This window comes from Anabrus simplex, chromosome 1, assembly GCF_040414725.1.
Source record: "Anabrus simplex isolate iqAnaSimp1 chromosome 1, ASM4041472v1, whole genome shotgun sequence".
NCBI classification, from domain to species: domain Eukaryota; kingdom Metazoa; phylum Arthropoda; class Insecta; order Orthoptera; family Tettigoniidae; genus Anabrus; species Anabrus simplex.
In genome coordinates this window covers 609598735-609625357 of record NC_090265.1, presented here as the reverse complement: position 1 = coordinate 609625357, position 26623 = coordinate 609598735, and positions in this window count along the sequence as shown.

Sequence of the window (26623 nt, the reverse complement as noted above, 5' to 3'; positions counted from 1 at the left end):
TTGCATGTTGTTTCTACTTCTGGTCAACCTGTATTCTGAATATAGTTTCATGGCGGCTCTAGAATTTTTTTGAATGACATCAAATTCAATGAAGAATAAAACAGCAATATTCGGAAAGCTGACATCGCATTACTCATAGCTGGAAATTTAGAAGATCTTCAGTTTCTTACTGATAGTGTGCCGCGAGTCATATTGTAAATATAGGCTTGACCTCAACGTCATAAGCAAGGCACATACATCTCCAGGTATTCTGACAGAAAACAACCCGCTAATAGATAAGGGTCCTATATTTACCTATTTACTTCCACGCGTAAATTAACTCTGGGATTATGCATATGGTATCAGATACAGGATCGGGAAAGCAAGAGATATCTCCGGGAAGATGAAACACTGACTGTACAGCGACAAGTTGAGCTGAGATTTGAAGAAAGTGATTGTAAGATGCTATGTGTTTTCAACTCTTCTATATAGCGTCGAAGCGTGGACCCGATATGTTCAGTTAATTATATAAACTTTCAAGCTTCTGAAATGTGAGTATACCGGGCGAGTTGGCCGTGCGCGTAGAGGCGCGCGGCTGTGAGCTTGCATCCGGGAGATAGTAGGTTCGAATCCCACTATCGGCAGCCCTGAAAATGGTTTTCCGTGGTTTCCCATTTTCACACCAGGCAAATGCTGGGGCTGTACCTTAATTAAGGCCACGGCCGATTCCTTCCAACTCCTAGGCCTTTCCTATCCCATCGTCGCCATAAGACCTATCTGTGTCGGTGCGACGTAAAGCCCCTAGCAAAAAAAAAAAAAATGTGAGTATACAGAAAGATTTTTAAGTTTTATGGAACGACCGTATCACAAATGGGGTGGTTCTTCGTATGATGGATTGTCAACCTAACTTGATCGTTAAATTAAAAGAGGATGCTGAAGTATCTCGACCACGTTATGAGAAATGAGCAAAAATATTGACTCCTGCGAGATATACTTCAAGGGAACGTAAATTGTAAAAGAGGGCCTGTCAGAAGAACAACTTCCTGGTTGACCAACCTAAAGAGAATGGATCAATCTAAATTCTGCTCAATACTTCAGGACAGCAATGAACAAGCCAATGTTAGCCGTGATCACTGCCCACATCCGGAGCGGATAAGGCAATTGAAGAAGAGGAGGGAAGGAGAAGTAATATTAGTGTAGTGTCCGGCGCCATGGCAGTATGATCAGCGTTGTGCCTTACAGTTCGGGCGTCCCCGGTTTAGATTTCTGGCCCGGCTGAGTATTTTATTCGTGTCTGGTTAATTCGTCTGGCGTCCGGATCCATGGCTAAATGGATAGCGTGCTGGCCATTGGCCACAGGGGTCCCGGGGTCGATTCCCGGCGGGGTCAGGAATTTTAACCATAATTGATCAATTTCGCTGACACGGGGGCTGGGTGTATGTGTCGTCGTCATCATAATTTCATCCTCATCACGACTAGCAGGTCACCTACGTGTGTCGAATCAAAAGACCTGCATCTGGCGAGCCGAACTTGTCCTCGGACACTCCCGGCACTAAAAGCCATACGCCATTTCATTTTCATTTCGTCTAGCTCTGGTATTGATATTCTGAGTTTGCCTCAACATACATACACCTCTTCATTAACAGATAACACATGATATTATCAACCATCATAAGAAAACGGAATAATGAATATCCCTCCACGTAGGGTTCACGTCAGGAAGGGTGACTGGCTGTAGAACTGAGCTACGTCTGCATGTGTGAGGCAGTTCTTATTCATGGCCCTACCAGAAGTTGGGAAAAATGGTAGGGAAAGAAAGAAAGAAAGAAAGAAAGAAAGAAAGAAAGAAAGAAAGAAAGAAAGAAATGATAAATAGGATACTGTGCACCATACTTTGAGAAAATTACCGTCGTTCAAAGCTTATAAAACAAGAGTGGTGGTGGTAATTATTGTTTTAATGGTGTGAAAATGGGAAACCACGGCAAACCATTTTCAGGGCTGCCGATAGTTGGATTCGAACCCACTATATCCCGAATGCAAGCTCACATCTGCGTGATCCTAACCGCACGGCCAACTCTCCCGGTAAAATATTATGTTTGCAATATAAAATCGTGAAACATTCAACCGGATGGTTTTATAATGTAATGCGATCTAATACTTATGAAGTGATATGAGGGATTTTCATGATGATAATTTTAAAGGAAAATAATCGGTGGCACACTAGACAGTAAAAGTAATAAACAACACCTTAATTGACACGCTAGTTGGAAAAGGTTTACCATCCCTGTTCTAGGTAGTGCCATTTATCAAGGTTCATTTTATTGTGTACCTCGGTGCGTAGATGCGTAGTTTGTCGAGAGATTTCCAGGTAGCGAAAAGTGGTTGGAAACCGGCAGCAGATTCCTCTTTCAGTTCCATCAGTGGATTTGGTACTGTTGTCTCCATAATTCAAATCGACGATTTCTGGACGAAATAAATAATGGTTGTGTTGACAGGATAAAGCCTTTTCATGACTACAGTCTGGCTGGTTGCATCTGGGTTCTCAACAAGGGGTGGTCCAAGTCAGATGTCCGTCTCAGGCGTTCGCTGTACAAATCCTAGTTCTGCATGGTAGTAGGCTCTGACGGAGATGCGTATATTGACTATAGAGTTTGGGCGCGCCATTAGCCTACAGGTTTCAGCAGTGTTACGATTGCCGCAGATGTGGATAGGTGTTTGTGCCCAACGTACCTATAAATATCTTTGGTTTTCGAAAATATAACTGAATGTTTCTTCTTTTGTAAATTACAAGTGATGCTATGGAGTTTCTGGACAAAAGTGATGATATTATAGATGAATTAAATAGATTTATTAGTGAAGGTGATGTATTAAAAAAGTTTGGAAATGACAGTGTTTTCTCAACCCAAAGTGTCCTTTCAAGTGTCTCAAAGTCACTCAAAGACGTAATAAATAAGTTTATTGTTTTTGTTTTAAAAAATTCTTACTCTCCAGAGGTTGTTTACCGGTCAAATACGTTCTCTGATGCGGCCGGCATTATTGCACGCCATATGCCGTGCGCACTCGTCAAAATGTTAATTAAGGCCACGGCCGCTTCCTTCCCACTCCTAGCACTTTCCTATCCCATTGTCGCCGTAAGACCTATCTGTGTCGGTGCGACGTATAGCAACTTTAAAAAATGAAAGAACGGACTATTATATCACAACGTTCGATATAATCTATTCTTACATGAGTGCAATCTAAGGCTCCTACATCACCGGGTAAATGTGATAATTGATGTGTCTTGAATTATTGCGGGGCATTAGTTTTTTTGCGGGGAAAATGATGTAATGCCTTGTTTAATGCTGCAATGGCAGCAAGAATTCTTTGGAGAATTCTACACACTGTTGTCTTGCACTCGTGAGCAATCGCCTACAATTACATGAAAAGTGTCTCAAGCATAATATCTAACAAGCAGAGGCCACACCCTGCGTTAAACCGATTTCAACGAGCTTCAATGTACCTGTCGGGGGACACTCAAGAATAACTCGTTTATAAGGGCTTAGGTCAATATGCTTTCGTTTCAGGAAAAAAATGAGGTCAAATGTGATGACAAAGGATCCGCTTCGGACAAAACACCAAACGGCAAACAAATTTTACCTACGCATGTCAGGTCCGCAACCTAATAATTTCTGAAAAATTGATGAATCCCCGATTCCAATGCGACGCATATGTAGTCTACTTGGAGTTCCATCACAATCGAACGGAGTGGTGGCCGAGTGGTCACCGTACTTGTCTGTGAACCTCGCAGATCGAGTTCGAGTCTCGTCGCAGGTACAAATCTTGTACAAAATGAATTAATATTTGAGGGAACGTGAAGATAAAAATGGAAATAAAAATATTATGCAAATTGCAGTACACTTTATTTTCTACCTGAAATTAATATATGCCTAAACGTTCTCACAGTTACTGCTGGATCTTTCTCTCTGTATATATATTAATTTGAGGTAGAAAATAAAGTTCTTCTTCTTCTTCTTAATCTGTTTATCCTCCAGGGTCTGTTTTTCCGTCCGAATCAGCGAGGGATCACACCTCTACCGTCTCAAGGGCAGTGCCCTAAAGCTTCAAACTTTGGGTCGGGGGATACAACTGGGGAGAATGATCAGTACCTCGCCCAGGCGGCCTCACCTGCTATGCTGAACAGGGGCCTTGTGGAGGGATGGGAAGATTGTATGGGACAGGCAAGGAAGAGGGAAGGAAGCGGCCGTGGCCCTACGTTAGGCACCATCCCGGCATTTGCCTGGAGGAGAAGTGGAAAACCACGGAAAACCACTTCTAGGGTGGCTGAGGGGGGAATCGAACCCACATCTACTCAGTTGATCTCCCGAGGGTGAGTGGACCCCGTTCCAGCCCTCGTACCACTTTTAAAATTTCGTGGCAGAGTCGGGAATCGAACCCGGACCTCTGGGGGTGGCAGCTAATCACACTAACCACTACACCACAGAGGCGGCAGAAATTAAAGTTCACTGCTGTTTATCTACTATTCTTCTTTCTTAATCTGTTTACCCTCCAGAGTTGTTTTTTTCCCTCGGACTCAGCGAGGGATCACACTTCTAACGCCTCAAGGGCAGTGTCCTGGAGCGTGAGACATTGGGTCGTGGGATACAACTGGGGGAATGACCAGTACCTCGACAGGCGGCCTCACCTGCTATGCTGAACAGCGGCCGCGTGGGGAAGGGGGATGGAAAGTTTGGAAGGGATAGTCAAGGAAGAGAGAAGGAAGTGGCCTTGGCCTTAGGTTAGGTACCATCCCGGCATTTGCCTGGAGGAGAAGTGGGAAACCACGGAAGACCACTTCGAGGATGGCTGAGGTGGAAATCAAACTCACCTCTACTTATTTGACCTCCCGAGGCTGAGTGGACCCCGTTCAAGCCCTCGTACCACTTTTCAAATTCGTGGCAGAGCCGGGAATCGAACCCGGGCCTCCGGGGATTGGCAGCTAATCACAATAACCACTACACCACGGAGGCTGACTTACCTAATATTTCGAATCGCATTTTTAACTTCTTGTTCCATCAAATAATAATTTAATTTGTATAAAATGTAGCTACGGTGGGACCAGAACTCGCGTCATTGCGCATCGTAGACAAGTACGTGACCACTCGGCCACTGCTCTTCTTGACTGTGGTATAATTCCAGCATGTGTTGCATTGGAATCGGGAGATCAATTTTCCGGAAATGATTAAGTTGCAGTAAAATGTGTTTGCCTTTTAGTGTTCTATCACCTCCACTTTGTCCGTAGCGGATCCTGCCTCGTGACATTTGTCTTCCATTTTTTCGAAAACGAAAGCGTATTGAATAATAATAATAATAATAATAATAATAATAATAATAATAATAATAATAATAATAATAATAATAATAATCGTATGGCCTCAGGTACCGTGTGCAAACATTTCAATTTGACGCCATCTGGCTGTCTGCTCGTCAATTTCGACGTTCCGTTTTACTCTAGGCCCACTACATGGCAGACCGAGTATTGACTTAAACATTAACATTAACTCGTTGAAATCGATTGGACACAGGATCTGACCCCTCCCTGTAAAAACTATAAGTAACTGCTGCACTGAAGACACTGATGTTTCAGTCTGTTGGAAACTCTATAACCTATTTTCAATTTCTTCTAGCACCTTGTTCATTGTGGCTGTGATAATTAGACATCCTTGTAGAAATCTTTCTTCTGACAACTCTAAAAAAGGTTTTCTTCTTAGTATGCGTTGCCCTTTACCTTCTTCAGTTCATAAATAGTCTTCACACAGCAGTAAAGCTTCAAACTTACATCTTCTACATGCCTCCAATTTGACATTTTAGTAATTGTTATGAGGTTTAACACAGGGCTGCTGCCATGTTAATTTAACACAAGTATTAACAATTTGTTAGAGTTAACAATTCTTGATGAGGCGACTATTTTGTTAAATTATGTGTTAAGTCTCCTTAACGGATTCGTTGAAGAAACTGGGCCTAGGAGTGGTAAGGAAGCGACCGTGGACTTAAGTAAGGTGCAGCCCCAGCATTTGGTTGGTGTGAAAATGGAGAATCACAGAAAACCACTTTTATGGCTGCCGACAGTGGGGATCGAAACCTCTATCTCCCGGGTGCAAGCTTACAGCTGCGCGCCCCTAACCTCACGGCCAAATCGTTCGGTCGCACTGTTCTAGGATGCGCCCAAGAGTTTCACTCACTGGGCAACCATATCTGCACTGACTACGTCCTGATTAGGTAGTCGCTCTCTATAGTCTAAGATACAGCATTGAACTCCAGCCCAGTCGCTATGCTGTTAAGAGCCTTAGACACTCACATTGCTAGTTTTCTGGTATTTAATACAAATGTTATTGGGGATGAAATTCTGGCATGCCTTTATTCCATAACATATATAAATTTAAACTGTGTTCCTTCTTTATATTTTCCTGCTCATTTTTAGCGTGTAAGAGATCTCCGGTGACACATTCGCTGTCACCCATAAAGTTAATTAAAGCACAACCATAATATATCCAAATACAGATCAGGTTTCTCTGCCATTTGGTAGAGTAAAGCAGAACGTCGAAACGGACATGCAGGCAGCAGAGATGGTGTCGAATTCGAATGCCTCCACAAAGCAGCTGAGGCTATGGGTTTACTGTTATTATTATTAATAAATTTATTTGCTTTACGACCCGCTAACTACTTTTGCGGTTTTCGGAGACGCCGAGGTGCCGGAATTTACTCCCGCAGGAGTTCTTTTACGTGTCAGTAAATCTATCGACACGTGGCTGAAGTATTTGAGCCCCTTCAAATACCACCGGACTGAGCCAGGATCGAACCTGCCACGTTGGGCTCAGAAGGCCAGCGCCTCAACCGTCTGAACTACTCAGCCTGGCATTATTATTATTATTATTATTATTATTATTATTATTATTATTATTAAATTTCCGGTTCCATAGGTGAGTGGTTAGCGTTTTGGCCTTTGGTTGCTCGTGGCTCCGGGATCGATTTGCGGTCGGGTCGAAGGATTTTATTTCTAAATCGTTAATTCCCTTAGTTGGAACTGGGTGTTTGTGCTATCCCCCAAATCCCTGCCACTTACGCACTACACACACTTTCTCCCACAATAACATGTCGTTTTCCCATACGGTTGATACCACCACACTCGCCGGAGGGTCTATCTTATGCGGGTTGCACCAGGAAAGTCATAACCATACGAAATATTTATTATTATTATTATTATTATTATTATTATTATTATTATTATTATTATTATTATTTATTATTTATTATTTCAATGACCCAGGTCCATTGTCATCACATTGTAGCGCTATCATCACGGACAGCTTGTCATGTAATCCAGCGACGACATCATGATCTTGTGTTATCCCTACCCGGTAATAGTATGTCTTTGAGAAAGGGCAATTGACGTGAACTTAGCCAGGCTTTGTCCATTATTCAACAAAGGGCTAGCCCATTCCCTGGCACGCTGATGGACGGCAACAATGTAGCTGATGATGTAATACAACTAAAAGCCGGATTTTAATATCATGGTGAAGTTTTAACTCTCTGGACAAAGTTTGATATATTGGTGATGCTGAAAATATTTAGTCCTAACATCCTCTTCATTCCTTTATTTATTTGTTTACAACCGTAATATGGAAAGTAAAGAAGATGCATGGTTTGTGTAGTAGGATTTATTTCTCTGCCGTGAATTGAACATTTTGATGATGATAATAATAATAATAATAATAATAATAATAATAATAATAATGAAATGAAATGTCGTATGGCTTTTAGTGCCGGGATATCCCAGGACGGGTTCGGCTCGCCAGGTGCAGGTCTTTCTATTTGACACCCGTAGGCGACCTGCGCGTCGTGATGAGGATGAAATGATGATGAAGACAACACATACACCCAGCCCCCGTGCCATTGGAATTAACCAATTAAGGTTAAAATCCCCGACCCGGCCGGGAATCGAACCCGGGACCCTCTGAACCGAAGGCCAGTACGCTGACCGTTCAGCCAACGAGTCGGACATAATAATAATAATAATAATAATAATAATAATAATAATAATAATAATAATAATAATAATAATAATAATAATAATATGAATGTCCGGCTACTTGGTTGAATTATCAGCGTATTAGCCCTCGGTTCGATTCCCGGTTGGGTTGAATATTTTAACTATGAATGATCAATTTGTGTAGCTCGCGGACTGGTTGTTAGTGTTTGTCCCCAATACACATCTTCATCTACTCACAGACCTTCAAACTAAAAACTACTGCAAAAACTCACAATAGAAAGTTAATCCCGCCACATAAGTTTGGTGTCAGGAAAGACATTCGATCCCAAAATTGGGCTAGTTCCGTACAATGTGCCAACCCCAGGAAATTGGGAAACGGCCAAGAAGAAAGCCAGTAATTAATCTGAAAATATATGTCGTAGCCGTGTCAAGAATATCCTTTGCGCGATGGGGGCGGTAGAATGCAACCCGGTATGCCCTGCTTGTCGTAAAAGATGGAAAATGGTGAACAAGGGGAGCTTGAGTTGGCGACCATGGTTCCTCTAGCTGAGTCTGGCAGTGCTTCCACTTACTTGTGTCTGTCTCTTCACTTTCACTTTTCCTATCTGACCTCCCTTGGTCAACTCTTTTCTTCCAGCTACGACAGTATTCGATTTGTGAGGACTTTTTTTTTGCTAGCTGTTTTACGTCGCACCGACACAGATAGGTCTTACAGCGACGACGGGAGAGGAAAGGGCTAGGAGTGGTAAGAAAGCGGCCGTGGCCTTAATTAAGGTACAGCCCCAGCATTTGCCTGGTGTGAAAATGGGAAACCACGGAAAACCATCTTCAGGGCTGCCGATAGTGGGGTTCGAACCTACTATCTCCCGAATACTGGATACTGGCCGCACTTAAACGACTGCAGCTATCGAGCTCGGTGATTTGTGAGGACTAGGGTGTCTTCCATTTGTATATCCTTCGTGGCACTCTCCTTAGTTTTGCCGATGCTTTTGAAATTTTGGACCTATTCTATTTCCCTTCAGATTAGTCTTATGGGAGGATGGTTGCCTAGTTGTACTGCGTCTTAAAATAATGATCACCATCACCACCTGTCAATGCTATGGGATCACCATGATCTCAAACTCTTGCGAGGTGGATCTCTGATTGTTTCGTTGGTGAGGTCCTTCACTTTCATTTATATACTCTGCTCTAATTTGAAAGGAAACCAATTACTCGATCAGAGTCACAAAACCAGTATTACAGTTTCATTTATGAAGAACAAGGAATTTAGTTCATGACACCTCACTGTAACTGTCCTCGTGCAACACTTCCCTTCCGTCTGTCATTGACAGCAACTAGGTAACTCACATCTAAGTTCCTAATGAGAATATTTCATTGCTCGTATCTATGGATTGAACTGTTATACTTATAGTGTTGACTTTCAAATGCTTGCGTTTTGGAAATACATTTGGGGTTGTCGTATACGCAGTATAATATTCTGTTTCTGCTGGAAGTAATGCTGACAGAATATACCAATGTTCCACAGAGGAAGATAGGTCAGAGAGGGTCATTAAAAACCAATCATCTCCAGCTTCGTTAATTGCTGCCCACAGCGTCGACTTGTCTATATCATGATTACAAAACTCGCATCACTCTTGTTAGGGAATTGGGACCGCAACGGCAGGAGATGACAGGAACAGTATACCCCATGGTATGTCAATATTACAGATCATATTAAACCACAGTCATTGCAGGACCAGTTGATGAAGAGAAATTCACAACCTAGTGAGTTGGCGTCGCCAGATATCGATCCTACCGTCGATAGCACTGTAGATGAAACATCAAGAGACCGCTAACACATTCTCTAAGATAATTAAAAATGTAACAATAAGGACTGAAATATTACTAGGAATGATATTGTTATTACGGTTGTTGTTAAGAGTAAATTAGAATATTGTTGTTGTTGTTCTTTGTGTCATCGCCGGCTCCTTGTAGGAATGGTCCGCGTCTTGGTCTTCGGTTCAGAGGGCTCCAGGTTCGATTCCCAGTCGGGTCGGAGATTTTGAACTTAAATGGTTAATTCCCCTACCTCGGGGAATGGGTATTTGTACTATCCCGAACACCACACACAGCACTATCCTCTCCTACAATAACACGCTGTTTTCTAATACACGGCAGATGCCACCCACCTTCGTAGGAGGGTATGCTTTACAAGGCCTGCACCACGATAGAAATAGACACACGAAATTATTATTATTATTATTATTATTATTATTATTATTATTATTATTATTATTGTTATTATTATTATGTTTCGGGCAGTTATGGACCACGTAATTTCAACCGTTTTCCGTCTTGAGCTCTAACACTCGCCCAGTACTCTCGCATCCTTCTTCGGTGAGCTACCTTCCGTTCTTCGCTCCACGTCTTGCCCGTCTTCATTTTAGGTTTTGTTTGAAAACTCTGTAGACATTCAAATTTATTCTTTAAAGGGGCATGTTGCAAGATGCCATTACGTAAGATTCCCCTTTCTTGTAAATCCTTTTCCACCTCGGTGAATCAGACCCGTTTAGTTTTCTAATTCGGAAAGTAGGCGAAGATTCGAGTGGACAGTCTTTGTGGTCTCATTCCTGTTAAGTGACCATGGAAATAAATACTTCTTTTTCTTTCTCCATATGCAGATATAGTTCATGATTGTGCCTTCCCCAATATTTCTCCATTCTCTTTCACCTTCAGTATTCTTCTGCAACAACCTATTTCAAAAACTTATACCGTGTTTCCTTCTATATTTATTACTTGCTTGCTTTCTGCGTTTATCATCATCGTCATCATCATAGTCATCATCATCATCATCATCATCATCATCATCATAGTCGTCATCATCGTAACCATCATCATCATCATCATCATCATCATCATCATCATCATCATCATCATCATCATCATCATCATCATCATCATATACACACAACGTGCCACACAAACGTGCAATAGTGAATTCATCCTTCCACGTATGATTGGCGTCTGGTAGATCATCCAGCTGGAAGAAGACAGTACCAAGTGCTAACCCCAATATATTTCGAAAAAGACCAGGAAGAAGATGAACTTGTTATTATTTATTTCATGAGTTTCCTAGATCGGCATGATGCAGCTCTCGACGTCACCCTGTCCTGTACCAACTATTTTTCCTTCCCTTCCACATTACTACATTTTACACCTACGTTAAATTTCTGTTATTTTCATACTGCCCCCATTTTTCCCGAGCTAAGCCCAGCCATCGAGCGATGAGTCCCAAGGTGGACCGTTCGATCGTTGGCTATCACTTTCTAGAGGCATTTAAGGGTTGTAAGGATTGATGACCAAGCAGGATAAAAAGAAATATTAAAACAACACTCTGACATTTATTCACATAAGCAATTAAACAACAAAATATTCTTGCTAATATTTCCTTTTTACATAACAGAGCTTTCATAATATCGGGTTTCTTCCTCGATTTAGAGTGACTCGTGTTCATATCTCCAGCTCTACTGTGCTGTAAATGAAACCAAAGAAGTAATTAGGCCACTTGCCTTTTTAAACCAAACATTTGACTGAAAGAACTAAATAAACATGTGTTCAAAGTTTCACCAATTTAAAGTTGCCTCAACACGTGGTCTTTACAATGTACGCAGCTGAATTAGTCATTTACAATTATTTAATAATGGTTAATGACGCTAACATGAACTTCAGTAGCAAAGAAAAACTGTTTCCAAAATTCTTAAAATTAATTAATTATTATCTCGATTATTATTATTATTATTATTATTCAATTAACCTGTTTCATTGTAACACGATCGTGTTCTTACTAATTCTCCACCGCATCATTTATCTAATGTTCATCATTAATATTTCAGAGTAATGATTTTTGATTAATTATTAATGACTTATTTTTACAATGTTTCAAAGCAATCATGCGGCTGACAAATTTCTACCTTTAATCTTTGCATTTCATTTCTATTCAGATTAATCTTAAAGTATTTCAGATTTTTAGAAATTTACATTACCAACGTGTGAGCTAGTTAAATAAATTTTCTTACAAATCGAGTGCCTTTACAAAGTAACGAGATGATCTTTCCTTTTAAATCTCGCAAAAAAAAATTAAATTCCTTCCTAGTCTTCCTTGACTTAATTTAATTAAACTTTCCCTTAAGGGCATGAAATTATTTCTTAAGGCAACACACAACGATGAATGTGATCCGCGTCACGGCGAGTGCGCAACCAGATCAAAATTAAATGAAATAACATGGCACAAGAGAAATATATACATTTACACACACATTCACACTAGGGAAACACGTTTTATGTACACTATTTACAACGAATCCTGACTTGGCAATTTTAGTTATGATTTTTATCGATGGTCGGGACGCGTAATGTCTCGCAAAAATAATTCGTGCACAGAAATTCTCTTACATTAATGGTGGCTAGTGATCGAAGTCATGAGTATCACTTGATAGAAATACATTTCACATATCAGCGCAAGTTCATCTAATTCATGAGATTATAATGGAAGATTCTAGTAAAATCTATAAGCACTACCATCATGTGGGCTACAGGTTGAATTTACCGCAAGCGTGAGCCTTACTCGCATTATTTTTACTTCCTACCTGTAAAATACACTCACAAACACGTGCTCCACTAATTATAATCTATCTTGCGCTCCAAATACACAAGAATAAATCAATATCACCACTAATTCATCATTTACTCAATTATGCAACAAATATCCCTCAGGATAGGCCATATTCCAGACCTTTCATGAACAGAGCACATTCTATCTCACATTTAGGAATTCTACAGTAGTTTTATGGCTCACGAGCGTTTACTTCTGTTTTACCCGATCTTTAATCAATATTATTATTATTTAAGTGATTATTACATCTACTGATTCTCCTGGAATGTCGTAAAATTAGATGACTTCATCATAAAAAACAACAAGTGATTTTAAAAGACACTAGGTTCGACCCTATTCACTCAAAATGTACACGCAAATTTTCCGTCCGGTAACTTTCAATATTACAAATAAAGTAGATTTATCGTGTGGTCAGTGATTATTAAACTTAAGCTCCTTAAGCATGGGAAGTCAGTCAAAGACAACCTACATGTCTACTCTAATAGATTCCAAAATCTCATTCACACGTACCTAGTCTACCATGACACCTTAAGAAGTAGGAAAATGAAACATTTCTAACTACAGCAAACTGATAGATCTACGACTTAAGAAGAAAGACCTCTAGTTGTACAAAAGATAGGACAGATAAATTAAATCAAAAAGGTACTCAAGTTTTTGTAGAGTTCGATTCCCGTCGACAGTCAGTTATTTCAGCATACTCCGGCCAGTCTTCTTCCCATTACCAGAGACGCCTTACATTTTTACAGCTCCATGGAGGCTCTGCGATGGATGTCCCTCGATGAAATGATGTTGGTAGTTGCGGAATTCTTCATCTTGAGATCTTCAATTCCAAGACGTCTTCGTTGATTGCTGGTCACAAGCTGTAACTGAGATGACAAAATTAAGTATTTTGCACAAGCGCACGCAGAATATAAACAGCTCGTCTACACTGTCACACTTAACTTGGCTCCTAGGTGTTTTTATTCCACAGAATTCACTAATTATCAGACTAAATTCTGGTAGAACGGGCGTCGACTTGTCTTGAAGTTTCTCCTTCCACGTGGTCCGATGAGGTGATGTCTCTCACAGCGAACAAGCATTAAGAAGAGCGTAAAGAGAAGAGCATTAAGCATAAGAGAGCGATTCACTCGAAGCAAGGCCTTTTATATCTAATTAGCCCAGGAAGGCGTGTTCTTCAGCGAGTACGGTAATTGGCTGATGATCACCTTTAATTTGCGCAGACTATTCTAGAAACAAGCTGGGTCGCGCGTGCGAAGGTAGTCACGTGGTTAGCTATAACCTTGACACAGTCCTGCCGGTGACGTATCGCACCCCTCTGAACGACAAAAAAAACTCGTTCACGGCTCGCCACAAGTTCCCAAGTGATGTGTTGCAGCTTCAAGCAGACAATAAAATCTTTGCTTTCCACTTGTTAAAATATTCATAAAATCGCCAATTTTCACGGGGACAATACTATGGTCTATCTCTTCTGTTCTTTCCCCCACTCCCGTACAATTCACTCCCCGCCCCCCCACACACACTTTCCTGAACAACTCCTGAGCAAAGCCAAAGCAATCCCCGTACCGGCTATGAAGATCACCTGCTGTAATCTCGGTGCAAAGTAGAATTGTGAGGATAGCTCTAAGTCCGGCCGCCTCTGTCTCCAGGAATTATCCCGATTATCATTTTGGTGTAAGGCCGAATGAGGCTAAGTGCAAATCTCGTTTCTAAATCCTTGTTCTTTCTGACGGGGAGTCGAACCCACATCTCTCCTGGTGAATCAAGCACGTCTTTAGCCTCGAGTGATTCAAAATATGTCCTATTTATCTATTTCTTCCAGCCAAATTTCGCTAAATCGTTCTCCTCTTAGCAACTCATCATTCGTTCTACACCTTCAGCATTCTTCTGTAACACCACATTTCTGAAACTTCTATTCTCTTTCTTCCTGCGTTTGTTATTGCCCATGTTTCACTTTCCTAGTGAATTGGCTGCACGGTTTGAGTCACGTAGCTGTCAGCTTATATTCGGAAGATAGTGGGTTTTAGCCCACTCTTGCCAGCCCTGAATATGCTTTTCATTTCTTTTCTTATTTTCAGCCAACGGCCGTAGCCGTGTTGAAACACCGGATCCCGTGAGATCTCCGAAGTTAAGAAACATTGGGCGTGGTCAGGAGTTGGATGGGTTACCACGCGCTGTTGGTGGGGGGTAGGGGAATGGAGGAGCGGAAAGGAACTGGCCACCCTCCTGCACGTAAACTCCGGCTCAGGAACACCTCTGCGGAGGTTCGGACCTGCCTTGGGGCAGAATAACCCTACTGTACTCTCTCTTATTTTCATGCCACACAAATGGTAGAGATGCACCTTCGGCCTTGCATGATATTAAATCCTATTTATGTTTCTTCATGCTTGTCCCCTTCGTTATGAACATTACTGAACAAGTGTGAAAAGTACTTTTTCATGTATATAATTTTAAACCTTATACTGTATATCCTCCGATTTTTCTGTTCTTTTCCTGTCGTTTGCTAGCGGTATTACTTTCATACTAAACCCTTTAGGTCCATATTGAGGGATACCTACCTTTCTTACCTATCAGCAAAGCTCATGAGATCTGTCGCTTGGGTCGTATCGGGTTCTTCGTCACTTGCTGAGGTAAAGGTAGGGTTCAGTAATTCTAATCTATCTACTGGAATGAAAGGTCTGTTTAAAAGATTCCTATTTATTCAGGAAAATTCTGAGGCATTCTGATATGTCAACGGTATCATAGAAGTCAACTGTGTCCGCTGGACACCACAATCATTTTAACATAAAGGTCAGAACACTGGTGTGAGACTTTAACGTAACTGCCTGATGGGCATTCTTACTAGAAACCATTGTCTCAATTATTAATCATTTAAGAAAGGAAAGTCTGGAAATCCTTAAATTCGGCTTCCATGTGAGACCACATGTACCATCATAGTGATTCGTTATGGTCCAGCCCTCGTAACACGAACTCTGGACTCTGGGTATAATTAAGACAGTCCAATTGGTGTGTGCCACACAGTGGTTCTACGGCATGGACCTTTAATTGAATCGATGTGACCTGCGTCTATGTCATGGACTGACATCTAATCTTCTAAGTTACTTTAAAGTCATTGTGGATGATGACCGCAAGGAAATGATTCTACAATGGCATATGGCCCTAATCTAAGTCACTGAGGTTGATGACCCCCTGACCATCCAAGTTTCTAGGCTGAAGGCTAAACACAATTAAGTTACATCGGTTGACGACCAAAGTTTCCACTTTACTATCCCCAGCACATTCACTGCTCAATCAATCAAAGTTCAATAATTACAACAATAGCAATGCTCACAAACTTTGTGGCAGTAACATCCATTTCCTTCGGATATGTCCCTTTAATCGTTACTTTATATTTAAATATTCCCCCAGAAAAACAAACTAAAATTTCCAGAATGCATTTCCAAGTTATTCGCTTGATTAAAGTTATTTCAAATGCGGTTTCACGGAATTTAATAATTAAATAAATTTAAACGATTTAACGAAATGTTAAAGAACAGTAAATATTATCTCCGCGGACTCTGGTTTCTTCAAAAATTCCTACGCAGCTGTGATGTGAATTCAATCTGGTGATGTTTATCTGGCTGGAAAAGAATTGTTACATAATTCATGTCCAGTTATATATCTTGTCTCGTGATCTCACACTTTAAAATCTAATCTAGTCCTAACCGTTATTAACACTTGGATATCCTAATAATCTACGTACGAACCAAACAACTCGCCATATAATTACGATGTCATATCTCGTCATACCATTATGAATTTTGCACACCCCTCGCAGACAAACCGATCATCACAACCATCGCTCTATATTTTGGACAACCCTGAATTTGGTTACTCTGTTCCTTATACTCAAAGTTCGTGATTTCAAATGTTCATTACGTCCCCAATTACAGTGCTTCACAATACTCAGATCATTACCGGCTATGAATTTCAACTAAATCCAGCATTTTAACGTTTTCCCCGGCCGAGAATACAGTACAATCTCAATTCCACGCCTGTCCCGTTATCACAGCTGAGGCCTCTCACCCCCAAGTTCGCTTGGCAGTTACATGAAACACCTGGTTTATTCACAGTTGACTGGCTTCTCAAAATGCTCTCTTTAAACTCTGCCGACAAAATTAAACAAATACGATATTCTAACCAACAAAATGCACAGATTATGCTTCAAGATGCTCATACTAATTATACGCGTCGCCAATTAATACCGCTATGGTTTTCTATGAATTTCTTTCCATTCCCAACAATATAAATATACCTCGGGCTATCGTGTCCCGGCTTCAATGACAGGACTCTAACCTGATTCGCACATCTCATCTCAACTCATATAAAACATTCCTCGGGCTTCCATGTCCCGGCTACAATGACAGGTCCAACCTGCTTCACAAATCTCATATCAACAAAACTAACCTCTGTTTTCCAGCTCTACAATTATCATCGACAAAGAACTGGAATAAAATCCTTACTAGAAATCTCGACGTCTAATATGGCACAATGTATTACTCATGAATAACTTCGCATAAATGAGATCGTATTTAATAACTTGATTTTTACGAACAAAATGACTGAAACATTCTACTAGATCTTTTTATTGTCAGTCAGACACAGTTTAAAATGAGCCTAGAGAAACGTTTCTCTCCGTGACCAAATTCATCACCCTAGGTTCTCACCCGACAGCGCGCTTCCACTCGATTGAAAATGAGTAACCATGGATTATTATTATTATTAACGTCAAATTGCAGACAGAAAATTTTTACGTCGACTGAACATCTTAATTTGGCATCACAAAATATAGGCAGTACACTTCACACGGATGACGATCTACATTGGACGTGATATCACTTCGGAACCCTATTCAATAACTTTTTACAACATTATACGGCACTCGCAAGACTTCAAAAATTTATCAAAGTGGAAAATAAAACAAATGACTCTTTTAGTCATATTCTCACATTTACAAAACTTAGTAGGGATGACCACTGCGTCGTATATCTCCATTCAAACACACTTTTAGAGATCATGAGACAAGATATAAGAGGTAGTAAGACGGAAAGTCACCTACCTCATGTAGTCATAGGGCTCACCTGCGACCCTGGCATTTTATTTAGCCATTTTTACATTCATGGCTTTACAAACCATTGTGTTTCTTCAGGTTTACTGGAATAAAGCATAAAAAAAGAAAATACCCTTCACTTGTTTGCTGAGCGCACACGATGGACTATAATTATTTCGGCACACGAATTACTTAATCACATTAGAATTTATTCAGTACTTTGACCGTCCTATCTGGTACAATTATTTCACTCAAGAAAACTATCTCCTCATGGAGTCAAGACCTAGCCACACTGGCTGAAATCTGCAGTTGAACTCAGTCTACATTCGTAGTTTGATTTCGCAGAGCAGCTCAACAATTTTTCGTCCGCTTTGTATCACAAATGCCGGAGAAGGAGACTTCGTCATGGCGTCCCTTCATATTTATAGCAGTTACCCCCTCTCTTCGGATATCTCCCTTTGCCGCCAAGAAAATTTCTATAGATTTTCTGACTTACCTAAACTGTAATTTCAAGAGTTTTGAAAGTGACTACATGCTTGCTACATTTCTGTCGGTAGTGTTCATGGACATTGAAAATTTATACGGGTTCGATTTGTGAGATGATTGACCTCCTTTGATAGGCACTATATTTTTTTGACTTGGCTTGGTTCACGCCATGTACACGCGCTTTGAAATAGTTCACAAAAATGACTTGAGATTCTTCCGCCGTTGACACGTATGGCTTACGTCACGTACCCCAGAGCGTGGGACCGAAGGTAATCACCCCCTCGTCACGTGTCAAATCCATGCTATCAAGAATCCAACTTTTAGTTTCATTGTTAATTTATGCATAATGTTCTTAGGGCACAAAGGTGATGGGTTCAATACTCTTTATTGAATTGAAGAGATTTATTCCCCTTCCTATTCCATCGTTATCGTAAGACATGACTTGTCGACGAGGCATGAAATAAGTACAAAAAAGAAAAGTACTATACTCCTCAGAATCATCTTTCTAATGTATACTATATGTCTGAAGTGAGCAAATTATAAAGCCTTCCTTGTTTGCCTTAGTCTGCAATTTCTATCCTCGTTACTTTTGTTTTCGTCAATTATTGAACTCCTCAAGTAACAATATTCATATACAATTGAATTTTGATATCTCGAACCTCTATTACTCGAATTTTCGGTATCTCGAAGTAACTTGAATTTCCCGGCCGTTTGTCCTATTTTCACGCGTATTTATTTCTCGAATTTTGTGCAACATTAACTGTGCAATACGGCATTTGTGGTTTGTGAGTAACAGTTAACAAGTACAGAAAGGGTTACAGTGATGCTGGGAGCTAATAAGACGGGAACCGAAAAAATAAAACTTCTAGTGATCGGAAAATCGGCGAAGCCTCGCTGTTTCTCGGGTGTGAAATATGAAATCGGTCACGTACGAAAGCAACCCCCGAAGTCGCGGATGATAAGCTCCATTTCCGAATCTCGGCTGCGTGGCAATTGACGAGAAATTTCAACGTGAAGGGTGGAAAGATTAACAGTGATAAAGAGAAGAGACTAACGGATTTTTTCCAAAGGTATCAACCGAGGTATGTTTCTTATTTCACTACCGTATGTACTGTACTAAAAATATACTGTAATGAGTATAGCCCGGATTTTCATGCGGTAATAGGTTAGATTGCAAACTAATTTGGTTAGTAGGGAATGTCGTCCACCCGCTCTTCCATAAAGTAGAAAGAGTAACATAAATTATAGGGGTTCTGATGTGCCGTGCCCCTAATGTTTATGCAAACCCCACAGCATAATGGTTGTGAAGGTAGACTATACTTGCTTCTCGCTTCAGTAATTTTGCATTCTAACCTATTAATGCATAAATTTCCGGGCTCTAGTAATAAGTGTTATAATTAAAGTGATGCCGTAGAATAGAGTTTGTTTGGATATTTTTAAATACTGTTAAAAATAATGTATTCAGTGCAAGCCCGTAGATACATATGATTCAATTATGTGCTATACATGCTCAAATTCGGTATTCTCTATATCTCGAAATTTCAATAACTCGATATATAATTTAGCTCCCGAGGTGATTCGAGATATCAAGGTTCCACTGTACTTCATTAATACTTCATTTCCTAATGTGACATTTCGTACATCACCGGACTTTAAGCTATAAGAAAATAAAATAAGTACAATAAACCTTTTCAGTGCAATGAAGAAATGGAGTGACAGTAAAGGGATAAGAAAAACTGGGGTAAGATATAAAGATTAGAATAATATAACATCTTATTATTCTTTTGCTACCGGTTTTCCCCCACCTGTGGGGTCGCGAGTGCGAACTGCGTCGCATATGTGGATTTGGCCCTGTTTTACGGCCGGATGCCTTTCCTGACGCCAACCCAATATGTAGGTGTGTAATCACTATTGCGTGCTTCTGTGGTGGTTGGTAGTGTGGTATGTTGTCTGAATATAATGAGGAAAGTGTTGGGATGGACACATACACCCAGTCCCCGAGCCATAATAATTAATAAGAAGCGATTAAAATCCCCTATTACAGCTTTCCAACCATCTACTTTCCTATCATCGGCACCTATCTACTCATAAAATTCAGGTTGGGCGATCAAAATTTCATACCACGGCTTCGAACTATCCAAATCTTGGTCAATCAACTCGTAAACGGCGGTCTTTCGCATGAACAAGTACGATGGTCGGGGGTATACTTTCGGTTCTTAGGGTAAAATGTTTCATTTCAGCTCTCAAATTATATAAATAAGTCGTAGGTTCCGTTGAAGAGTAGTCATGTATGCAATCAATCATTCAATTCCCCCACATTTAAGTAATAACCCGATATAATGTTCATTATTCAGCATAAATAACCTAATTAACTCTTATACTATATTATTACTACGTATTAAAATTACTTTGAGAAAAGAAACGCATAAATAATCCTAAGTCTAGTTTATTAGCATGCTAATATCGTATAAACGAAATAGCAATTAAAATATTGGCAATAGTGAAAAGAAAATGCATTCAGATTACAATATCATTCTTGAATTCGTAGTCGTCATGGTAAACATAATTGAAATTCCTCAAATTATAATCATTAAATTGAATATTCCTTAATTTCATCCGGTCGTATAACCATTTTTCTTTATTCAAAATGTTTCATGGGGTAAGATAGGGATAATTCTTTATTTATCAGGAGGGAGTGGTATATCTTCTTGTTAGGTTTATTTGGAATTGCTTTGGGTTATCCGTTGGATTCTCATTTGGAGTTTTGGTTTGGATTTTCATTTGGAGTTCTGGTTTGGATTTTTATTTGGAGTTCTGGTTTGGATTTTCATTATGACACTTTCACGACACGAGATAAGTAATACGCTTCTTAATTAAGGTTTAAAAGAAACATCAATGCAACTATAAATGTACCTATCGATACTAACATCAAGTATATAATTATCATACACTTTCATATGTGCAAGATAAAATCAAGTACTCTTACTATTGAATGCCACCACAAAGATAATCAATCATTTGAAACCGCGAAAGTCGTGCCAAACGATTTCATAATTATGTGCACTTGCATTTAAAATCAACTCTCAAGTATTCACCGCTGTGCCAACATTAGGTAAAAGAAAAACTGCTCTACCAATCTACATTCACATACTAAGACGTTTATACAGTTATGCGATGTTCCTTCATACTTATATTCAGACTATATTGCATGTAATACTCAAATTACCTAGCGATATCTTTGGTACAAATGCTATTTATCGACCATTTAATGCTTGGACTGAATCATACATTCACTCAAACGTGACCTAATTCCAACGCTGGCAGTGTTAACTTTTATATCAAAACCGTAACCGACACAGAAACTCGCAATAACATCATCTAGCCATTGCGAACGCAAAGAACAATACATATCTCCTCACACTAACAACATAGTGCAATTCTCATATTTCAATTCTTTCCGACACCTCCATATATAAAAACATACACGTCTAACTTCACCTCAATAACCTATGTGTTACGGTAAAAAAAAAAAAAAAAAACAGTCCAATAGCCTGAATCTCCTTTCATAAACTGCAACTTCCTAATATTTAATCATTTCTTTTCAATGCTATTATCGCACTGGCCATGTCTGCTGATCAAGTGTTCATAATTACTAGGTTACGTAACGTACTTCGCATACACTTCTCTTAACCACAACTGGTTCGATATTAATTGGTCTATTCAAGTAGATTGGCATTTCAACATAGGCATGTTCATTCTGATCTTGTTTATGACATCCTAAAATTATCTCACGAGCACTGCATTTGTATTACTTAAAATAGCACATGTCAGCGGTTAATTATTCAAATCCACACACTAGTATTCACTTATTGGCACTTTATATTTTTCTGTAGGCACTTCTGTACTCAAATAAATATATTCTAGCAATTGGCTATAATTTTTATAATGTAAACTTTGAAACCATATTACTTATCTCGTATCGGCATTTCGCTGCTGGCTACTTCCTCGACTAGGACATCTCGGAATAGTCAATCATGCTCCAGGATTACGTCACGGCTGGCTTCGGCTAGGCATCTTGGCTTGAGCTGTTTCATCTTGAGCAATCTTTTCCCATCAGTTTAGGCGAGCTCCATCACGTCAGCAGTGTTCATGCAACGGAAAGACAGCAAATATTTTGTAGAATACATATTACTCTGTTGAATTGCAGGTTTTCCAATACGTATAATTGAGTTTATATTTCATATGACTGATAGAAATATTTCTCTTAAATTATATATATCCTTAATTTGGCCTGCTTTCCGTCAACTATGTCGCCTAAACAGATACCGCTTATAACTTGTGACAGTTATTTCTGCGTTTCTTGGTATAAACTGGCCACTTATAATGCTATTTTCGGCCCCTTTTCACGTCGATCTCTGACTTGGCTGTAGTCACACTTTACCTCAATATCTGGGCTCTTTTTCTTTAATTCCTTGATTATCCCGCAGATATTGGAGGTTGAATCCTTCGATTTAATATATATTACTTTAGTATTTTACAATACGTTGATTTTTCTCTTTATCTCGTAGTAAGATGTGCTGTTCTTCCTTAACGCAGTTCTCTTCACAAGGTAGTTAAGAATCGACTCCATTCAATTATTTTACGGTCCATAGTTGTTCAATCTTGAAAACTCTTTTCTCTCTCGCCGGTCAATATCGACCTGCGCCTTCTACTCAAGATCGACTTGCCGTATGTGTACACCATTCGTATTTACGCCGCCTGAAGTTGCTCCGTGCCATGCTTATCCGCTGCATTGCCATGATAGTTACCGTGTCAACTGTAACGCAATGGTACACTACCCGGCAGGGGATCGAACCCAGGACCCTCTTAACTGAAGGCCAGTACGCTGACCATTCAGCCAACGATTCGGACTAGAATATTATAACATAAAAATGAAAACTGATTACAATTCTTCAATATTTTTCATAATAAAGGAAATGAGCAAGGGAAAAGAGAAATATTATGTAGTAACATGCAAGCCGGAGCAAGATCACTACATAGTATGAACCATACAAATGTAACGTTGTATTTGGGAGATGGTGGTTCCGAATCCTAATATCGGAAGCTCTTAAGGGAGTTTTTCGTAGTTCCTCAGTTTCATGCCAGAGAGTACGACATACAGCAGGGTTGTGGGTTTTAAGTGCGCATTGTTAATTCCTCTGGCTCGGGGACTGAGTGTCTGTGCTCATCTCAATGCACTTCCCTTTGTCTACAAACAACACGCCACACTACTATAGATACAAGCGTTAGTGTATGAATTCCTCAGCATAGGGTTGGCATCAGGAAGGGCATGCAGCCACAAAACTAGGCCAACACTACAGCGGACCCCGACCACAGTGAATTAAGGAAAATACCCGTAATGAGAAATTTATTCATTCATTCATTCATTCATTCATTCAAGCTTCGTCCTTGTGTTTTACGAAGAAAAGAAAGGACATAATAGGAAATAGACGAAAAATGATTTGATATTGAATGTCTTAACTCGAACGCCCCGTATTAGCATGGTGCATGGTTTATAGCGCACTGCTGTAGATATTCATTTAAATTCTAGAAATACTACGACTATCGCTGCAGACCTCAACACTCTTTTTCTGTAATACGATTTGCATTTTATTCCGGACTTTGAAAACTTCCACTTCATTTCATTCCAAGCCTGACACATTCCGTTCCACTCAGTTGAAATCAAAATTATTATGCACATATCTTTAGAACTATTTTACTTGGGTGAATAAGAGTGGTAAACAAGCGGCTGGATGTTTGTGTGAGGGCAGTGCCCCTTGAAGAGGAACAGAGTGTAATAAACAGAGGAAGTCTGCAGCGAGAACATTTTATAGTCTGGCACAAGAGAGCGATCCCTCCGTTTCCATTCTCATGTGTCCTTCACAGAGAAAGGAAACAATGAATGAATTCTGCTCTGTGGTATGCCAACAGAATCTACATATATGTATACAGGGTGAAGCCGAACTCCACCGACGAACTTTCGGACGATGTGCAGGGATACCTTTTGAGTATATTAATGAATACAGGAAACACGCACTGTTGTGCTTACAAATGTAGCTAAGATTTACAAAGTTGGCTAACTGAGATTACCGAGCTCGATAGCTGCAGTCGCTTAAGTGCGGCCAGTATCCAGTATTCGGGAGATAGTAGGTTCGAACCCCACTGTCGGCAGCCCTGAAATTGGTTTTCATTGGTTTCCCATTTTCACACCAGGCAAATGCTGGGGCTGTATCGCAATTAAGGCCACGGCCGCTTCCTTCCAACTCCTAGGCCTTTCCTATCCCATCGTCGCCATAAGATCTATCGGTGTCGGTGCGACGTAAAGCCCCTAGCAAAAAAAAGCTTCCTTCCCACTCCTAGCCCTTTCCTGTCCCATCGTCGCCATAAGACCTATTAAAGTATAAGGGACCCGTGATCTCCGGTGGCCTGTTAGAGATTATTTCCCCAGTTTTCTGTGGAAAAAATCTTCATATCAGTGAGAAAGCCTGTAATATGCAATAAACAAAACACAGAATAATACGAGAACCCTGAGACAAAACACGTACACTTATGTCACAATGTGTTCAATCTGCTCCGTCAGTGAACTCTAGGGCCTACAGTACGTAACAAATGCAGAACCGTTCCCTTACAGGCATTGTTTAAAATGTTGACCAATGTGATCACCGCATCGTTCGCTTCCGGCTCGTTAAATAAATCTTCGGGGCAAAATTCCGACATCCCGGCTTTTGTAAAGAACTAACACTTATCTAATTCATTAACGCAGGTTTGGTGTTAGCAGGTTTTATTTGCTGGCTTGCCCACTCAGCAGTTGTGCTGGCACAATACGGTCATATCCATCAGCTGGTGGATGGGGAAGATGGGGAGGGGCTCATTTGAATATTATTTTCAGTGTAATAAAGGTACAAAGATAACTGGAGCAGTAATCCAAACGAAATGCTATACTCTGTGACTAGCTACCGGAGACTACGGATCCCTTGAACCAATATCCTCTGAAGGTACTCCTGAACACCCTCTAAAATTTTGTCAGTGGAGCTCGGCTTCACCCTGTATGTAATGAATCAAATTTCCATGTATAAAGAAAGCAAAAACACAATATAAGCAAACAAAGAAACGTGAAACGGAACAACAAGAATTCAAACAAAGGCGTGAATCTTAATATTTTGAATCAAATAGGCAATTACATTATTGTAATGTTTAAACATGATATTCTTGTTAAAAGATAAATGTGATAATAATCTCACATGCAAAATTTCGTGGCAAGAGGTATCATTTTCTTCGCTAAAGTTACGATAAGAAATTCTAGCCAACGAACTGGTGTTTAAGAACGAGCTACTCAGGTCATTAGATATATTTCTGTATTAATAAGTTCATTTTGAAGAACATCACTGACGCAGGTGGTTACAACAGCATGGAATTGAAATGTCGCTAACCGACAACGACTACGCAATCATCGCCATACTTGAAAAAATAGAAGTGGAATTGTCCGTTGCCTGGTAACCGTTAGGCGGAGATAGATATAACCAGTGACAACGCTATTGGTTGTTTGATCAGATATTTATAATGTTCTTGTTACTGTTTGGGTCGTCAGTCCTTAGATTACCATATCCTGTGTTAACATCTCCACGAAACTGTTGCACTGTGCACCTTCTCGGTTCTGTTTATTATACTCATTCGCGCCCCTTGCACATCCATGTAAAACCAACCGAACTTACCCGTTTTTTGTACAAGTTGCTTTACGTCGTTCCAGCGCAGATGAGTGTTATGACGACGATGGGATACGAAAGGCCTAGGAGTGGGAAAGAAGCGTCTCCGTAAATCGCAGAAGTAGTTAGTGGGACGTAGAACTATTACTAAAATATTATGACTTTTTTTTAAACATACACACGGTTAATTTTTTTAAATGACAAGGATGTCGGGAAGGATACTGCTATTATACCTTATCTCAGTCCGTTTTAGATAGGTATTCCGTTTCATATACAATGCATGGAAAAAGTTCTCAGAAATTATCAGAAGAGTAAATCACTAATCGAGTAGCAATTGTTAAATTCATTTGAAAGAAATAAAAAAAAACCTCCTGGCCCGTGTTACGAAACCACAGATTCTACAGACATCTGTGTGCCATATTGTTGGCATGACGACCTGATATTCATATTTCTTAACTTACGGAACCACGTTCACTACTTATATCTTATACTACCTTAGTTGACCCCATGATGTTGAGTAACTCTGATCCTACTCCCGAAAAGCGAGATTGAAATCCTTAAATGAGAAGTAAATGGAATTCTAGGTCTATAAATAAATAAATAAATAAATAAATAAATAAATAAATAAATAAATAAATAAATAAATAAATAAA